This window comes from Lactuca virosa, chromosome 9 (genome assembly GCF_052849685.1).
Source record: "Lactuca virosa cultivar CGN04683 chromosome 9, Lactuca_virosa_CGN04683_v6, whole genome shotgun sequence".
In the NCBI taxonomy this organism is placed as follows: Eukaryota; Viridiplantae; Streptophyta; class Magnoliopsida; order Asterales; family Asteraceae; genus Lactuca; species Lactuca virosa.
This window is the reverse complement of record NC_136434.1, coordinates 173,929,911-173,948,162: the sequence shown is the minus strand read 5'-3', so window position 1 is coordinate 173,948,162 and position 18,252 is coordinate 173,929,911.

The following is an 18,252-nucleotide window of genomic DNA, read 5'->3' as shown; positions in this document are numbered from 1 at the left end:
AGTGTTTTTTTACTTATTCTTCACAAAATATATTGATATGATTCCTATCTGAATAATACTCGAAATTACAAGTTTAATATATATAATATGGCATGCTTGTATAAGCGAATATTTGATGATACTCTTAATTGTTTTATGCAAGTGTGTTAACGAAGTATTCCAGATGTACCATGGGTGCATACATAAGAATTTATATATAAACATTAGATATATTATGTGTGTATATTCAGTCACGAATATTGTATGTGTGTACATTCTATTATTCTGTCATGAATGTTTATGTTTTTCTCTATGAAGATCCATGTATGTGTATATTATATAACGAATATTTATGTTTTTCTCTATGGAAAATATATTTATGTATATTTTGTCAAAAATATTTATGTATTCCTCTAAAAAAAATTATGTGCTTATATTTTGTCATGAATATTTACGTTTTAGTCTAAGAAGACTTTTATTGATGATAACCATTTTACTTAAGATCACCTTAATGGTTTATGATATTCTATTATACAACTTAGTGTTTATGTTATTCTGTTTTGAAATTCTACATATATCTTAGTATTTCTATTGTTATTCTATTATGAATTGTTGCATACAACTTATTCCTTATGTTTTTGTTTTTTATATTTACAGGTTAAAAGGAACTCAAAGAAAGAAAAAATAATGAAGGCCAAGAAAGAAACATAGTCAAGACAAAAAACAAAAAAATTAGTAGAATACATATAACTTAGTTAACATTTTTTGTCTTGACTTTGGATGTATACTTTATTTTTGTATAAGTTTATAATTTTATGTATGTTAATATTTTATTATGACTTTTGTCGATATAAAATTTTGTTTATATCATTATTCAATAAAGAATTCGTTATGTTGTTAACAACTTTTTTATATACATTCTATTATGAATATGCATTGTCGACTAGAATTTGGCAAATGTATAATATATTCCATGATAAATATTAACTTGAAATTTAAATATTCAGAATATTTAAACATTTGAAATTTAAAATCTGAAATTTTAAATTTCGAAAATTTAAGAATCCCTTAAATTTCTCTTATTTCTATAATTATCTAAAAATACAATTACTATTTTACCCTTCCACATTATTAATCCAATTTTTAATAATATCTTTTATTAATTACCAAAAATAATTTAACTAAAGAAAATGATTGTCTGAGAATCATTCTCACATTCTCATTTTATTTAATGTTTTTATTTGAACCATCCCATATATATATATATATATATATATATATATATATATATATATATATATATATATATATATATATATATATATATATATATATACACTCAAATGTTGACTTTAAAGACATTCTCTAAATAATAACGGATTGAAAATACCTTTTTGTCTTAAGTCACGATAGGAAAGAGAGAAAAGAAAACTTGCCGTCAACAGTGAAACAACAAAGACGACCGTTTTAAGTCACCGTTAGTTTCAAAAGATATACTTTTTAGACCTTAATTTCTTAGGTAAACACCAAACATGTAACATATTCTTGTAGCTTATGCATTAAAGTTGTACATTAGATTTACTCTTTGACCAGAAAAGTGAAAACTTTTGTTATGAAAAGCTAGACTTCCCAACCATATAATTATATCATAAATGGTCCGTAAGACTCTACCAACTACAATCATCCATACCAACCCGTCGGCAAAACCACTCGGTTATTTTTGAGTGGGAAACTTATCATTCAACTACTTTCAGTTATATTTTTTTTTTGTTTTTTTTTTAATTTTATAAGTATGTTTGATATATATATATATATATATATATATATATATATATATATATATATATATATATATATATATATATATATATATATATATATATACACACTAGCCGTCTACCCGCGCCAAGCGACGGGTGTAAATAAATTTGCAAAAATCAGTTTGTAGAGTCGATTAGTTATTTTTCGCAAATAATTTAATACATCTAAACAATTATCAAGCGACGGGTGTGAATAATTGTTTCTAAAATTAGTTTCATATGTTGGATGTATTGTGTCGAAAATAAATCATTTCTATTTCATGATAACATATTTGATTCCGGAGAACACAAAATGCATTATAAATATGTAAGTCCCAAACCCTAAAGTCTAGAGCGCATTTATTCTAGTATTTTACAACAATGTCCAAAACCTTAAAACCGAAGTTTCCTTTTAAGGAAAATAACAAAATTATTTATCACTCAAACTCGTCAAGATGTGGTCACTAAAAATACATTTTAAGAAAAAGAAATCTTAATGTTTATGAATGCAATTTTCATAGAAAATAGTTAGATCTAAAAATAACAATATGGGTTTAGCATCTAATAGAACTTTTTCAATGTACAGATGCAAGAAACAAATAAATGAAAGTATATAGCTATTAAATGTATGTTTAGTATTTTAATGAAATTTTACAATGTAAAAGTGTAAGAAACAAATAAATGAAAGTGTAGCTATTCAACGTATGTTTATCATTTAAATGAAAATTTTATATCGTGTCTTAAACTGGCTAACGGGTACCTGACAACTTTATTTTTCTAAAAAACGTTTTTTTATTAATGACGAATTTTATATTTTACTAATAGTTAATTCTTTCTTTCAAATGTATATTTTGATTTATTTTTAAATTATGTTAACCGAATTATAAAAGGGTAAAGTATGTGTTTATATTTACCTTTTGATTTTGACCATCTGCGGCTAACATATTTATAAAAAATCAAGAAAATAAGATAAAAGAATATAACTTTAATTAAAAAAAATTAATAGACTAATAATAAAAAGGATAATAACATTTTTATGCAATTCCAAAATCATACAAAATCAAACCTCACAAATACATTAATACATGATATGAACAATCTATATTTCCAATTTGAAAGATAGTAAAATGAATCAAAACAAAACTTTGAAAAGTATATGAACTCCAATTTCAATTGAGTCATCATCAAACAAAAAGAACACTAAAAAGACAAAAAAAAAAAATAGTCCGGAAAGAAGAATGACATCTCTATACTGCAGTGTAATGTTATAACTCAAAGAAATTAAAGGAGGAACCAACAGGGAGAAAAGGTAAATTCTAATAATCATAAAACAAACAAATCAACTTCTTCCAACCCATCAAAAGCCTCACCAAATGGTCTATCTTCGATTCCATAATCTTCATGAAAATTCAAAAGAAAAATTATAAAAACTCAGTAATCAAATAGTAAATTAAACAATTTAATTATATCTTGAAGCACTAAGGGTTGTTTTGGGTTCAAAATTACAAACACGTTTATCTTCTTTTTTTAGGACAAGATGGTAATTTGATTCCATCCGTAAAGGTTTTTTACGTACAATTTTTAAAAAATTAATTGAAAACCTTAATTACCTAGTAATAGAACATCAAAATTCAAAGAAATATCAAACACAATGAACATGGTAACCTCACGTGGAAATGTCCCATCATATATACTTTCTCCATGACTTCATGTATAATTAAGTAAACAATGATATATGGATTATGTATTCAAAATAAACAAATGAAAGATGGTGGAAAATATACATATCATCACCTTTATAAATATCCCTACCCTACAAAACAAATACCGGCCATTAATTTACAGCTAATGAACACGGAAGCAACTGCACACTAAAAACAATCAAAATAAACTCATGATGCATGCTAAATTATAGCTCTTGTTTATACCTGCTTAAGTTTGCTTCCATGTTTACATAAGATTCTTAAGCGAGTTCAAGGACAGGCAAAAGATAAATGCAATTATCTTATTATCAGTTTATCACAACTTCAACCTATGTGCATTTTCACACCATTGATCCTTTAATACACTAATTTGGCAGGCCAGTCCATTATATTTTTTTTTCACCTAAAAAAAAGGTTTCTGCTAGATTGTGAACCACCATGAGATGAAGGATTCACATGTATCATCCACTTTGTGTATTCCAAGAAAGCAAAAAATAGATGAGGTGACGGCTATCCATGGACTTCAAATCCATCATTTCCTCATTCTTGAACTACTACATGCAGATAATCCACAATAATCGGAGAAAACACATAATAGACCAAAATCCATAAAATATTACTATATTACCCTTTCTGTCTTGTATAATTGTGACACTTTATCTAATTACCAGGCTATATAAAGCACCCTTCCTAAAATGGGTCACAAAAAGTTAACCATTTCTTTCTTATCCCACTAACATTCAAACCCTTTGATTCACAACTTGAGGCTTAATAAAGAAAATTAAAATACTTCCTTTCTTGGTATGCATTATAAAATCTGATATGGGTCCACACACAAATCATTGTTTCATGATTATTAAAAAGGTATGTAAGATATTTGGCAGATAATCAAACATTCAAGTCTATAGGGAGTAAAATATGATGCCTTTTCTTCTGTGTATCATTTCTTTATGAGCCTCTTTCTTCAGTTCTTCAAGTCTTGCTTTGCAAATTTTAGCTCTAATTGGTCTTCATACTTTGCCAACTATTCATTCCAAATCCCAAGCCTACAATCAATACACATGCACCAAAAATTGCTAACTTAAGCTTTGGAAATATTTAACAGACTTCAAATATTAAAAAAAAACAGGAGAATTAGCTTATTTATGATTTATTTTATAAACTCTGGCATCGATAGAGCCATCCCAACATTTATATTTCTCATAAGTGGCTTCTTAAGTCATTTCTCGAGTGCATCCATCATTGTACCCTCCATATCCACTTGATCCATGCACCCTCCAATAAATTAAACTATCCAATAAACATTAACAAGATATTATTAGCATCAAAATATGTAAAACTACAATTTCCTAAATGGTATATTCTTTATACCATTGTGTAACTATCGATGATTACTACAATTTTTATTTAGACTCCGTCGGTTAAATCTCACTTTATTTTTAAAGTTATATTTTTACAGGCTTAGACTGTTAAAATCCGTACAAATATCATAACTCTTTCATACGAATTCCGTTCTCGACCATCTTTATATCGACAAAATTTTATTCACGAGATCTCCAATTATCATTTAGATGTTTCGGCTAACAATCAACCGATTCGAATTTCAATTTCTGTGTCCACACTTCTACATTGGAACTTTGAAAAATCATAACTTCCTCATATGAATTCGGATTGCGTTCTTTATATACATGCCCTCACTTTTACGATTATTACGACTTTTGTTGATATTACTTAGGCTAATAAGCTACCTATCCCCGATTCATATTTTGCAACGTACTTTGTCGTATAGGGTTGAACGCGAAACTTCAACGAAACATAACTTTTTCATACGAAGTCAGATTCAAGAGTTCCTTATATCCCCGAAATCATCATCATAACTAATACAACTTTTCTCAAGACTATTATCCTAAATAGTCTTTTATTTTTAGATGTTTATTTGACGTAATTTGTTAATTTTATAATAATAATGTTTTATTCAAATATTATAAGCCAATAATATTTGCCCATAAAACATGTACGCAATATAAATGAAATTTATATAATTCCTTAAAATTTGTATCCCGAACTTGTGGGCGTTACAATTATCCTTCCTAGGGTAATTACGTCCCGTAATAATCAACAAAACAACGTTGAATAATGATCCCGTAAGTCACCTTTTCATCCTAGGTAATACTCGTAACTCCCATTTCTTTCCAAACGAGTATCAAACTCTTGAACTTCTTAGCTACTGGTGGTGCTGAAATTTGCACCCGCTCTTCATCCTCGTTGGAACTTCAGTCTTAACCTTCAAATTACAAACTCAACCTTCATTGGAGACTCCTGATCCTTCTCAAATAGACTCAATCCATTATAAGGTCTTTACTTTAGCTATCGTAACAAATTGAATTGTCAAACTCTAACAACCTTATATCGCATGATGCAATGGATAGAATCAGGTCTCTATGAGTCAAACTCTAGCACGGAAGATACCTTCCTTCATATTCTAATGTTGTACGATCACATCATAACATGCATCATTTCTATCTACTAGATTCTTTATCCTAACAACAACTGCAATTCTTTTGTTGATCACTTCGATCACCTCCTTCTCCAATCTTTGACTAAATTCGGATACTACATCGAATATGTTTTTATTGTTGGGTTTTAGATCAAAAATAGTTTCATAAACAAGAAAAATATGGCAACAGAAGACTTTGATTTTTGAAATAACATAAACATTTTATACCCACCAAGGATCTTCTTGCAAGTTTTAGAAAGATTAAAACACCAACCAAAGAAGAAGTGACGAAATAACAACCTTTGTAGTTCTTTGGGTCCTCTTGGGAGGCTTGGAAGTTGATGAAGAATGTGGAACCTTTGAGACACCAACAATGACTCAAATTGATGTAGAATGCTAGTTCTTTGTATAAAACTCTTAAGCTTTGAACCAAACCCAAGTATGATTCAAAGAGAGCAAAATGCAAGCATCAAATCTTTAAAGTACAAGACTAGAGAAGATATGGAGAGGGAGGGAGAAACTCTCAGCCATAGCAAGAGAGAATGGGGCAAGAACTTCAAGAGTGGAAGCCTCATATTTATAGTGCCTAAAAGTAAAGTTATTAACCATTGGTTCCTTGAACTTTAGACAAACTTGCCTCCATGTCATAAGTGTGTCTCCCATGCCTTTAAAGCATGATTAGACAAGTCATACACTTCTCCTTTTTATGCATATCTCGAAAATTGCATAAAATAGAATAAAGAAAGTCAAACTTTTATAAATTCTTTTATAAAATATAAACCTTGTCTTTTAGGAAAAAGACAAAAGGATTCAACTAGTCCAAAAGTTTGTACATGACTTATAAATCATACCATATCATGTATATTAAGTTACTTGCTAATGGAATTTATTATTTCCATGAAATAAATAATTCCAATTTAATTATAAGAGTTTTATTGAATATTTATTAAAATCAATTTCTAATAAATAATCGATTGTATCAAGTTGTTGTTAGTGTGACTCATTAGTATCATATGTTATATAGTAATATCACTTTAATATGACTCTTAAGCATACTAGGCCTTCAAATCTCCCATTTGCGCAAGACTCATATTAGACTGATATAGACAGTGGTGAACGTCTAGCAACATTTCACTGCCCCTAAGACCATACGACTGTTTGTGCCATTCTATCAACGCGCAATTCCCAAAAAGCTCAAAGCGAAAATTGGTGTATAAGGTAAGTTTATCAGTTATCCCTTTGCTACAGACATCATGTTGAACATGAGATTTGGATCACGATCAATCTCATTAGTTGTTCAACTTTTGGTAAGGCGCCTTAGATGTATAACTCTCAACACATAAGAGGAACAAATCCCATCTTGACTACATAAGCCTCTTGCATAGTTCATACCATACCTGAAAATGGCTTTTATAACTGCCCGGTTAAGGAACAGCCTTTGACCATTATCAAAGCATAGCACTCCCTATACTTAAGTCCCACTATGTATCTCAGGTGTTAAGGATACAAAGATAGTACCTTTTAATCAAGTATAATTCATGATAGTGATCCATGAGATGATCTTGATGCGGGTCAGTTCAATACTAGTTCTCTAACAAGTACCTATGAAACTTGGTTACAACCACTTGCCTACTTTCATCTAGTGAGAGTCAACCAATCCAATTCATATTAGTCTTACTTTATAACTGCTCCCACAATTATAACCGACTATGAACTTTTAGAATAATAATATTATTCATGGATTAAACATGTTAATATAGAACACAACAAGTATTAATGTGATGAATATATCCCAATATATCATAACATTATCTAATAGTTGTTGTTATAATGTTCCAATATCCAAATACTAAATCCAAATAAAAAATCCATTTCTAGAATAATAAAGTCTTATAGCTGAAGTGTGACCATTCATACTTAGCTTAAAAGAATGACTTTATCAATGGATCTGACAAAATTTAATTTGTGTGAATTTTGTGAATACTATCATATCTATACTTAACTTTACTCTAAGTATAGTCAAATATTTTATAGAATATGATTGGTGTTCTTTCGTGACATATAGTCTCTTAACTTGATTAAGTATACTCTCGAAGTCACAAAGATTTCTATGTGATCCTTGAATGGCAGAAATCAACATAGTTTTTCAATAATCCCATTTATCCAATCATATTTGAGTTCAACTTCTAAAGTAGTGTATTCGTATTTTGTAGTAGATTGTGTCATTATGTTTTGCTTGGAACTCATTCCAACAAAACTTACTCTTCATTCCATAATGAAGTCAAAAATCCAATTATAGTTCATAATTATTTATATCTGTTTAGAAATTAACATCTTATGTACCTCTTTCCAAAAAGATCATTTCTAAACTGATTGTCTCATATACATTCTCTTAGTTCTTCTAAAGTACTCTTAGGATGCACTCTTAGTCATCCAGTAACTTAACCATGTATTCAATTAGTATCCTATGATATGCTTACAACATGATCAAATACCATGTCCTATGCATAATATGGCGTAAATGATGAATTCATTTGCCAAGCAAATAGAATATAAATCATTTCATCTAGTTCAAGCGTACGAGCTATGTACTTTTGAGGCTAGCTCAAAATGGTGCCATAAGACAATGCCAAGAATTCTCCAAAAGAATCTTGTGTCTTGATCCCTTTCAAGATATTGCCAATATATGTATAAGGACATGAAACCTTTAACATTCATTTTATCTATCCCTTATAGATTTTACATTCCAAGAATGTATCTTCTCCTTCATAAGTCTTTCATTTTAGAAACACTTTCCGAGTCAAGGTGAAAACTGATGGGTTTTGAGCAAAAGAACATTGCTATGTGCACATGCAAAACCCTAAAGCTTTGGATCTAGGTTTCTCTATTGTACATGCAAATTTATCCAAAGCTTACAAACCCTAGATCTAGCATACAAAAACTGAAATTAACAACTAAAACAAGTTTAGATGATTACCTTTCACAAGTAGCAAGAATCTTCAACTTCAAGAGCTTACTATCATAATTGTAATACCTATCATGACTTATAAACACCAAGGCAAGAAGATGATCTAGAAGATAGGGAATGGAGGCTCTAAAATTTGGCTCTTGGACGCTTAGAACAAGTGGTAGCCGATTTTGGATGCCCTAGGGGTCCTTAAATAGCTGAGCTACTAGGGTTTCAGTCAAAACCCTAATTGGATAGCTTAGGCCCTAAGCAGCCCCAAGAACCTTCTGGAATAAGGCCCTTGGACGATTTCAAGGTGGGCTTCCACCCTAAATTCACCCCCTTATATCCATAAGGATCTACAGCCCAAATCCATTTATCTTATAATTGGCAATTCCAGTCCCCTTAGTTCAATTAATCTCTTTTAGCCACAAAATTAATTCTTAATTAATTCTTGACTAATATTAATTAAACAATATGATTTCTCTCTTAATATATTATTCTTATAATATATTAATAAACCATAATATCCTCTCTCTCCATAAATCATCCAGTCCAGTTGCTTTGGTGAAGGAAACCCAAAAGGACCATGCTACAACCGGGTCAAGTAAATACCAAATATAGTTATGGACTTAGACACTAATCCAACAAAAACGACCATGCTCAGTCAGAATATGATTTAAAATGATTAAGTATGTCTCATTCATACAAGATTAGAAATTTCACTATCCTCCCACTAGTTCTTAGTAAACACACATGTTCTATTCATTTTGATATAAAAATATACCTTGTGGTTTTACATAAAATGATGATTGTAACATTGAGATGTTTGCTATATATCCACAAGTGGATCTCAAGCTCTACACATTTTTTTAAGGATAACTTGGATTAAGAAAACCCCTAGGCTAATCTATATATATATATATATATATATATATATATATATATATATATATATATATATATATATATATATATATCTTCTAGTAGATGTCTATTAAGAAAAGCGGTCTTTCTTGAAATCTATTTACTATATCTCATATTAAGAATATGAATTTATAGCAAATAATATCGTTGTTGATCTAATCATAGCTACTTGTGAATAAGGTTTGATCACAGTCATGTCATGAGTATGATGAGGACCATAGTCAATGACATGAGTATGAGAAAATCATTTTACTATAAGTCTTGCTTTAAATGTGTATGCTTATCCATGTAATTTATTCTTTCTAGAAGAATCATTTTCTCCTTCTAGCCTTGCTATAGGGATAAATTTTAATCAAGCCCATTCTTGATTATCATACATGGATTGCATCTCATGACCATGACTCTAAGTCATTTATCAGATTCGAGATCTGACATAGCATCATGGTATTTGATGGATTTTCCAAAAACCATCAATAAAATATCATCAATAAGAGATTCCACATTTCTCCAGTCATAGATTGTCACACCCTTGAACCAGGACGACGGAAACGTCCGGGGGCGGTTGACGTCATTGTACAATATCATAACAATTGAATATGAATGAAACATAGCAACCACATCATACATTGCAATATACCAACATTCATTGTTTTACAAATTGTACATGTTTAACAATTACACAAAAACAACAAGAAGTAAAATTTCCTTGAAGTCGCACCACTTGATCTCATAGCAGAGCTAATTACCTGTTACTGGTTCCCTGAGAATACAAGTCGTTTTGAAAAGCGTCAACTAAAAAGTTGGTGAGTTCATAAGCATTTTTGTATAAAAATGGTTTTGCACTTGATTAGAATAGTTCTCGTAGTTCTTTCAGAAAATCCGATATTTTCTATCAAAATGATTTGTAAGTCTCGTTCCAAAACTGTGAATATATGAATGCATGTCCTTTGTTAACTTTTGTTTGTAAAAGTAAAGCGAACGTTCCTATAAAATCCAATATTTTCTGATGTAAGGAAAAACTGTAGTCTTAAACCCCTAAGACCGAAAGTGTAAGAAACTGAATACTTGGAAAACGATTTGCAGTTTTATAGTTTAATAAAACCGATGAAGTGTAAGCTTCCCGTAAACCAAAATCGTATTGTTAACCCCTATGTGAGTCGCTATAACCATGCTTGGTATGACTGATATGCCTGTCATGACGTTCTTCAGGCGTCGACTTGTTTAAGGTAAGACATTTGTCACCCTAGACTGGCCTAGTCTAGCTGTAGCGAACAACTCAGGTGTGGGGCTGTCAACCCCGTATAGATCTATACACAAACTCTCTCTCTCTCTCTCTCTCTCTCTCTCTCTCTCTCTCTCTCCCTCCAGGAGACTCTGGTTATAACTACATGACTTACGGTTGTACACTAGGTAGGTACGACGAAGGAAAGTCTCACAAGAGCCTTATCAGATTTACGTGAACTATGACTCCGTTTTACTTGAAAATAAGATAATTATGCCTTTAAATAATTATGTGTCCTTAGAAAGTGTGGTTTGCGACCTTCAACTATACTAAATATAGTTTATTACGTTTGTTTGTAAAGACAATTTAAATATTCATATATATATATATATATATATATATATATATATATATATATAAGTTAACATGTCTAGATGTTTTAAAAGTATGTATAAGTCATATAAACTTGCATCTAACACAAGTATAAGAGCATTTAGCATGATAAAAATAATTTCTTGTTTTTGACCTTTATGTCCCTGTTTTTAGAAATATTATAGAAAAATCATCGTAAGTCGAAATTCGGATCCGTAAACTCTGAGAGTTTGGAAAATGAGTCTAATGTGTTCACAATTTTTCTCATAATTTTTAATGGCCTCAAACCAGTGTGAAATTGTTCTCCTTCACAGACAGGTCCGAGATTATTCCTAAAATGATAGGCAGTTTTGTAAAAATCGCCAAAAATTATAGAAAAATCGTATGAATGCGTGAGAGTAGTCATTTTAAAGTTATAAAGCTGAGAGTTTTTCATGTAAAACAGTTTTGAAAAATATTACAATAAAGGTGGTCAAAACATTCCGTAATTAGACAAAAACTTTTCTATTAAAGGCTAATTTTTGAGTTTAGGTTATATATATTTGAACACAACACTTATTTTTGTTATTTTGAGTGTATAATCCCAGATCTACAAGTTTACATGTAATATATATGATAACACATACTTTTCTCATGGTTTTTATGAAGATCGAAGTGTTAAACTTTATGTTCAAGTAAAAACCCAAAAGTTAAACACATAACACAATGATACATGCAAATATCCAACGGTTAAACGAGAGTTGACTTGTATCCTCCCCCCGAAAACATGAAAAATACGAAAGATATGGGGGTATGAAGCTCACCTTGAGGGTTTTTGAGATGTAGATGAAGAAGAAGATGTAAGTTTGAACCTAGCTTGAGTTCTTTGAGAGATCTCGAAATGGTGGTGGATCTAAGCTCCATATTCACGTAAATGGAGTTGTAAGAAGGATTATCTTAGTATAATTTGTAAATGGAACATCTTGAGTTTGATGGTAACTTACCAAATTATGATCCTTGAAGAGGTCTCTTGGAGCACACTACACACTCACGGTTTTTGAAGGAGAAGATGGAAGAAAAACTCTTGAAGATTAGAGAGGAAATGGAGTGGAAAGATGAAGTTGGAAATGAATTATGATGTGAGAGAGGGAGAGTGGTCGAGTTTTAGGGAAGAGAGGGGAGGAAGTTGTGTCTTGATGTATGTTAGGCAAAACTCTTCCTAGATGTATGGAAGATAATGACATTGTTATATGATATACAATATTGAGGTGTCACATTTAATATCCACCATTTCTTTCTCTCTCTCTCTCTCTCTTTTTTTTTTTTTTTTTTTTTTTTTTTTTTTTAAATGGGCCAACCGATTAGGGGGTTCTCGGCCCACATGATGGCCCAAAAATGGTGGGCTTCAATTTAGCTTGGTCCAGGAGAGTTTTTGGCCCATTTAAAAGGTCTTCGGCCCAGTTAAAGCCCTAAATAGGAGTTCTCGGCCCACAAGATCAAAAGGGAGAATTATCGGCCCAATAGGGCCCAATATAGATGTCTTGGGCCAACAAGGGACTTGGATTGAAAATTCTTGGGCTCAGACCCAAAAATGATTGGATTAGGCTTATTTGATCGAGTTTTGGGCTTATCTGAGGTTGTTTCGACTTAAGTGATAATGTATGAAAATAGAATCCTAATAGCATTAAAGTTTGAATCTCACTAAATGGGTTATTATGAGTTTACGTGGGGATTGTCTCGCACAAGGACCAAAATCTTAACCCTAATTTACTAGTTGTGACATCATCCCCCATTAGTGGGAATTTCGTCCCGAAATTCATTTCTAAAGCTGCTCTCAAATACTAGGGAAAAGATGCAGGTATCTCAGTTTTGTCTAGCCTCTTCGATTGTCTCCCTGGTGTTTCCGAGGCCGGTGACAGTGTCGTTGGGCACTTGCCCTTTTTGCTAGCCGTGTGTTGGTCACCTCAGCCTACACGGGGTGGTCTGTGTTTATGTCTTCTTTGGTGAGGTGAATGGATGGTTGCAGTTAATGAGAATTGATTACTTGACGTCCCTAAAAGTAGTGTCTCTAACCCTAAGGCGAACACTATTGCCACTATGGTTAAGGTCGCGTGATGTGGTTGATCTTAAAACTCTTAGGCTATTTTGGGAGTTTCTTACTATGGGATTATGAACTAGTGGGATGTTGATCTTTGCTTGTTTCTAAGGGCAGGTCGAGTAAGTCTTCGATTCGAGATAGGGGATATCGATCCTTGAGGATGGGTTCGTCTGATTCTTAGTAGTCAGTGGTCCTATGGACACTTATCCTTTCCTATTTAAGAGTTGGATAGGCGTTCTTTGAGGTTCAAGTCTTGGTTTGATAACTCTCATACTTACTGGGTCGTTCCATCGACCGGATACCTTCAGTGTTTATGTTGGTGCTAAGTGGTCTTGGTGGTCTGGCTATGAGAATGGCTCCATGAGTTGAGTCGATCTCCGAGCTCAACTTGGCATGTAGGTGATATTTCCGAAAGGACTTTGGAAACATATTAGGGGGTTATAAATCTCTAGGTTACCCTCGGTGTCCTTTGCTTCTTGTTTCTTATCCCTATTATGGGATAGGAAAGAGCGTGGTATTTCTTGCACGGGTACCTAAGGATCTGGATGCCCGGGATAATTCGAGGATTGTCGTTATAAGTTGTAGGGGTTTCATTAATCAATTGGTTAAGGCGAAGAGCCTCGTTGGCATATGAATTGCTTATGGTGAGGATCAAGTCAGCCTGTGTCAATTGACACCGTTGGGCTCCTTATTGTAATAGATGTTGGATTGATCTGCAAGGGATAGTTGTTCGAAATGATAGTGTGTTCTATGTACACGTTTTTAATTTCCCAATTTCGTCCTTGGTATTACTACTGTGGTTATTTCATTCTGAATTTTTGGGTGTCCCAGCAATATGAGTGCCTTGGTATAAACGATGTGATTTCGTAGTCTGATTTCTATTAGACCTCTCTATGATGGTTTGATGTAGCCTAGTCGTATATAATTTAATATTGAAAAGATTGTAGACTGAGTGGTCATGCCCTAAATCCACAGTCAGACAAGAAACAAGAATTAAGGCGGAACCACGCACTCTAAGTTTGTAGAATCTTAATTACACACGGCCTTACGTTTACACTAAGTTATCATAACTTCCGCAAGGATCTTTAGTTTTTCTATGAATGATATGATTAGTTCGGATGAGGGAGCAATTTATGCTTTTTGCTGACAAAAATCTTGGTGAAAATTCGATGCTTAATAATTTTTTTTGTTGTTTGGAAACGTACCAAAAATCTCGGTAGGGTTCCTCGCTGCCCCTTCATGTCCAGTTGTTAAACTCCTCCTGCTCCTCCGTCATTCTTCTCTGTTGGACAATTCCTCTTGAAATGTCCCGTTTCACCGCATGTGTGGCATACTGGACTTACTTCTGGGTTGAGGGTTGGAGTGACGCATGGGGCCGGGGCCCTACAGTGGTCGGCAGTGTGCTCCTTCTTGTTGCATCTATTGCAATGTAATTCCTGACAGACTTCATGATGATGGTAGCTTCACTTGCTGCAGGGCGGGAGGTTTCCATGATATGGTCTTCTCGGTGCTGATGTAGTAAGGCCAGTGGGGGTAGGGGCTGCTACAGCTTGTTGCCTTTTGGTAGGCCCTTGAGTCAAACTGTTTCCTTTCTTGTTCCCTAGCCTTCGCTTCATGACCTTAGGTTTGGAGTTTGGGGTGTCTTGGTAAGTTGTCCCTCGTTGATTTCCTTGGTTGTTACTACGGTTGGAATTGTCGACACCGTTTCCATTTCCATTTGGGTTGTTGGCGTTGAGTTGTGCCATGACGGCTGTCACGACAGCTGTTACAACGACTTGGAAGGTTGCGGGGTCTATCTGCAGAATTGGTGTTTCGCCTACTAGCTGGTTGTTTCCATGGGAATCATGATTCTGTTTCATGATGAGAAACAGGTTCGTGAGTAACTATGGTTATTTCTAGTCTTATCTCATCTATGATTATAGATATGAACTTATGCATGTACGCATATAAATCACATGTTTTGTTGCACGATTCTCGTTGTTTCGACCTACATCCCTATGATGTATTAATGGTAGTATGTAGAAATAGGTATTGTACAAATGTTAAGTTACCCTAATAGATTATAGATATCAGATCCTTAAGTTGGCTCAGGTTACATGAGTTCTTGGAGGCGTATCTCTCTTGATTTACTACTAATAGTTGTGACGAATTACATGGTAAACGTAGGACTTAGTGCGGATAGTGTAGTGACTCTCATATGCCTAAATAGCACACAAGGTGTCCAGCCATTTCACTCATTTCACGAGTGGCCTCTTCCGCTCTCTGCTCTGCTAAGGCTGCCCTAGCCTCTACTTCCATGAGGTGTTGCCTTAGGGTGGCCACCTCTTTTTCTAAGGAGTGGAGATGATTGGTAAGGTTCTTCTGTTCTGCGTGTTGGTTCGGTATTGCTTTCGAGGGGTACAACTCGCTAAGGATCTCTCTGGTGCCTTCATCCATGTCTGACTCCTCATCAGAATCCTCTACCTCGTAGTTCATTTCTTGTTATTCTTCAGGACCCATTTATGGGTTCTCCGTATGAGCCTCTTCTGGCTCCTTTTCGATCCATCCGCTGGCTACTACGGCATGGTAGTGGGGGTCTTTGGGGTGAAGTTTCGCCATGTCGCCCGTGCGAGAATAGAGGTTGAAGGTTTAAGTATGGAGGTCACATACTGCTATAGTATCACATGTTTGATCCTAGGGTTTCCTGGTGTACGAAATCGAGAAGTTTTTATACTTGTTGTTATTGTTTGGTATCATAAAATACTCCCATAGTATTTTAAACTTTAGGTTTGGTTCTAATGTTCCATTGCATGTAAGGTTGGTAAGTTTTAGACTCGTTGCAACGCTACCTTCACTCCCAAACACATGTTGGTCGTATCTCAAATAAATATAGTTGATCAGGCTATATTTATCCTAGATATGATTACATAACTGCCCAGGTTTGATCATAGTGTTCAACATCTAAATACTTTTGTTTCGTTCTTATTATGATACAGTTCTAGCAAGTATGTATACTTTTAGAAGATACTTATATCCTTAAGGTATACTTTTAGTCAGAGTGTTTTAGTCCCATTGTATTTATAGTTGTATATCTTGTATGGTTAGATATACTAGTTCACTATAAACAATGCTCTGATACCAATCTGTCACACCCTCGAACCAGGACGGCGGAAACATCCGGGGGCGGTTGACGTCATTGTACAATACCATAACAATTAAATATGAATGAAACATAGCAACCAAACATCATACATTGCAATATACCAACATTCATTGTTTTACAAATTGTACTTGTTTAACAATTACACATAAACAACAAGAAGTAACATTTCCTTGAAGTCGCACCACTTGATCTCATAGCAGAGCTAATTACCTGTTACTGGTTCCCTAAGAATACAAGTCATTTTGAAAAGCGTCAACTAAAAAGTTGGTGAGTTCATAAGCATTTTTGTATAAAAATGGTTTTGCACTTGATTAGAATAGTTCTTGTAGTTCTTTCAGAAAATCCAATATTTTCTATGAAATTGATTTGTAAGTCTCGTTCCAAAACTGTGAATATATCCATGCATGTCCTTTGTTAACTTTTGTTTGTAAAAGTAAAGCGAACATTCCCAGAAAATCCAATATTTTCTGATGTAAGGAAAAACTATAGTCTTAAACCCTAAGACCGAAAGTGTAAGAAACTGAATACTTGGAAGACGATTTGCAGTTTTATAGTTTAATAAAACCGATGAAGTGTAAGCTTCCCGTAAACCAAAAACATATTGTTAACCCCTATGTGAGTCGCTATAACCATGCTTGGTTTGACTGATATGGATGTCATGACGTTCTTCAGGCGTCGACTTGTTTAAGGTAAGACATTTGTCACCCTAAACTGGCCTAGTCTAGCTGTAGCGAACAACTCAGGTGTGGGGCTGTCAACCCCGTATAGATCTATACACAAAATGTCGCTCTCCCTCCAGGAGACTCTGGTTATAACTACATGACTTACGGTTGTACACTAGGTAGGTACGACGAAGGAAAGTCTCACAAGAGCCTTATCAGATTTACGTGAAATATGACTCCGTTTTACTTGCAAATAAGATAATTATGCCTTTAAATAATTATGTGTCATTAGAAAGTGTGGTTTGCGACCTTCAACTATACTAAATATAGTTTATTACGTTTGTTTGTCAAGACAATTTAAATAATCTTATATATATAAATACATATAAGTTAACATGTCTAGATGTTTTAAAAGTATGTATAAGTCATATAAACTTGCATCTAACACAAGTATAAGAGCTTTTAGCATGATAAAAACAATTTCTTGTTTTTGACTTTTCTGTCCCTGTTTTTAGAAAAATTATAGAAAAATCACCGTAAGTCGAAATTCGGATCCGTAAACTCTGAGAGTTTGGAAAATGAGAAATATGAAAGATATATGGGTATGATAAATATACTAAATATAGTTTATTACTTGTATCCTCCCCACGAAAACATGAAAAATATGAAAGATATGGGGGTATGAAGCTCACCTTGAGGGTTTTTGAGATGTAGATGAAGAAGAAGATGAAACTTTGAACCTAGCTTCAGTGTCCAGTTTCTTCACAAAAGAAACAAGATCCATCTACGTGGGCTTGAGTAGATTTCTTGGGCTTAAAGGTGTCCAGTCCATAAAACATGGGCCTCTTAGATCACACTAGGTGACTCTTTAGCCTCGCATTATTCCAATGTTTAAACTAGCTTTAAATAAAATATCACTGTATCT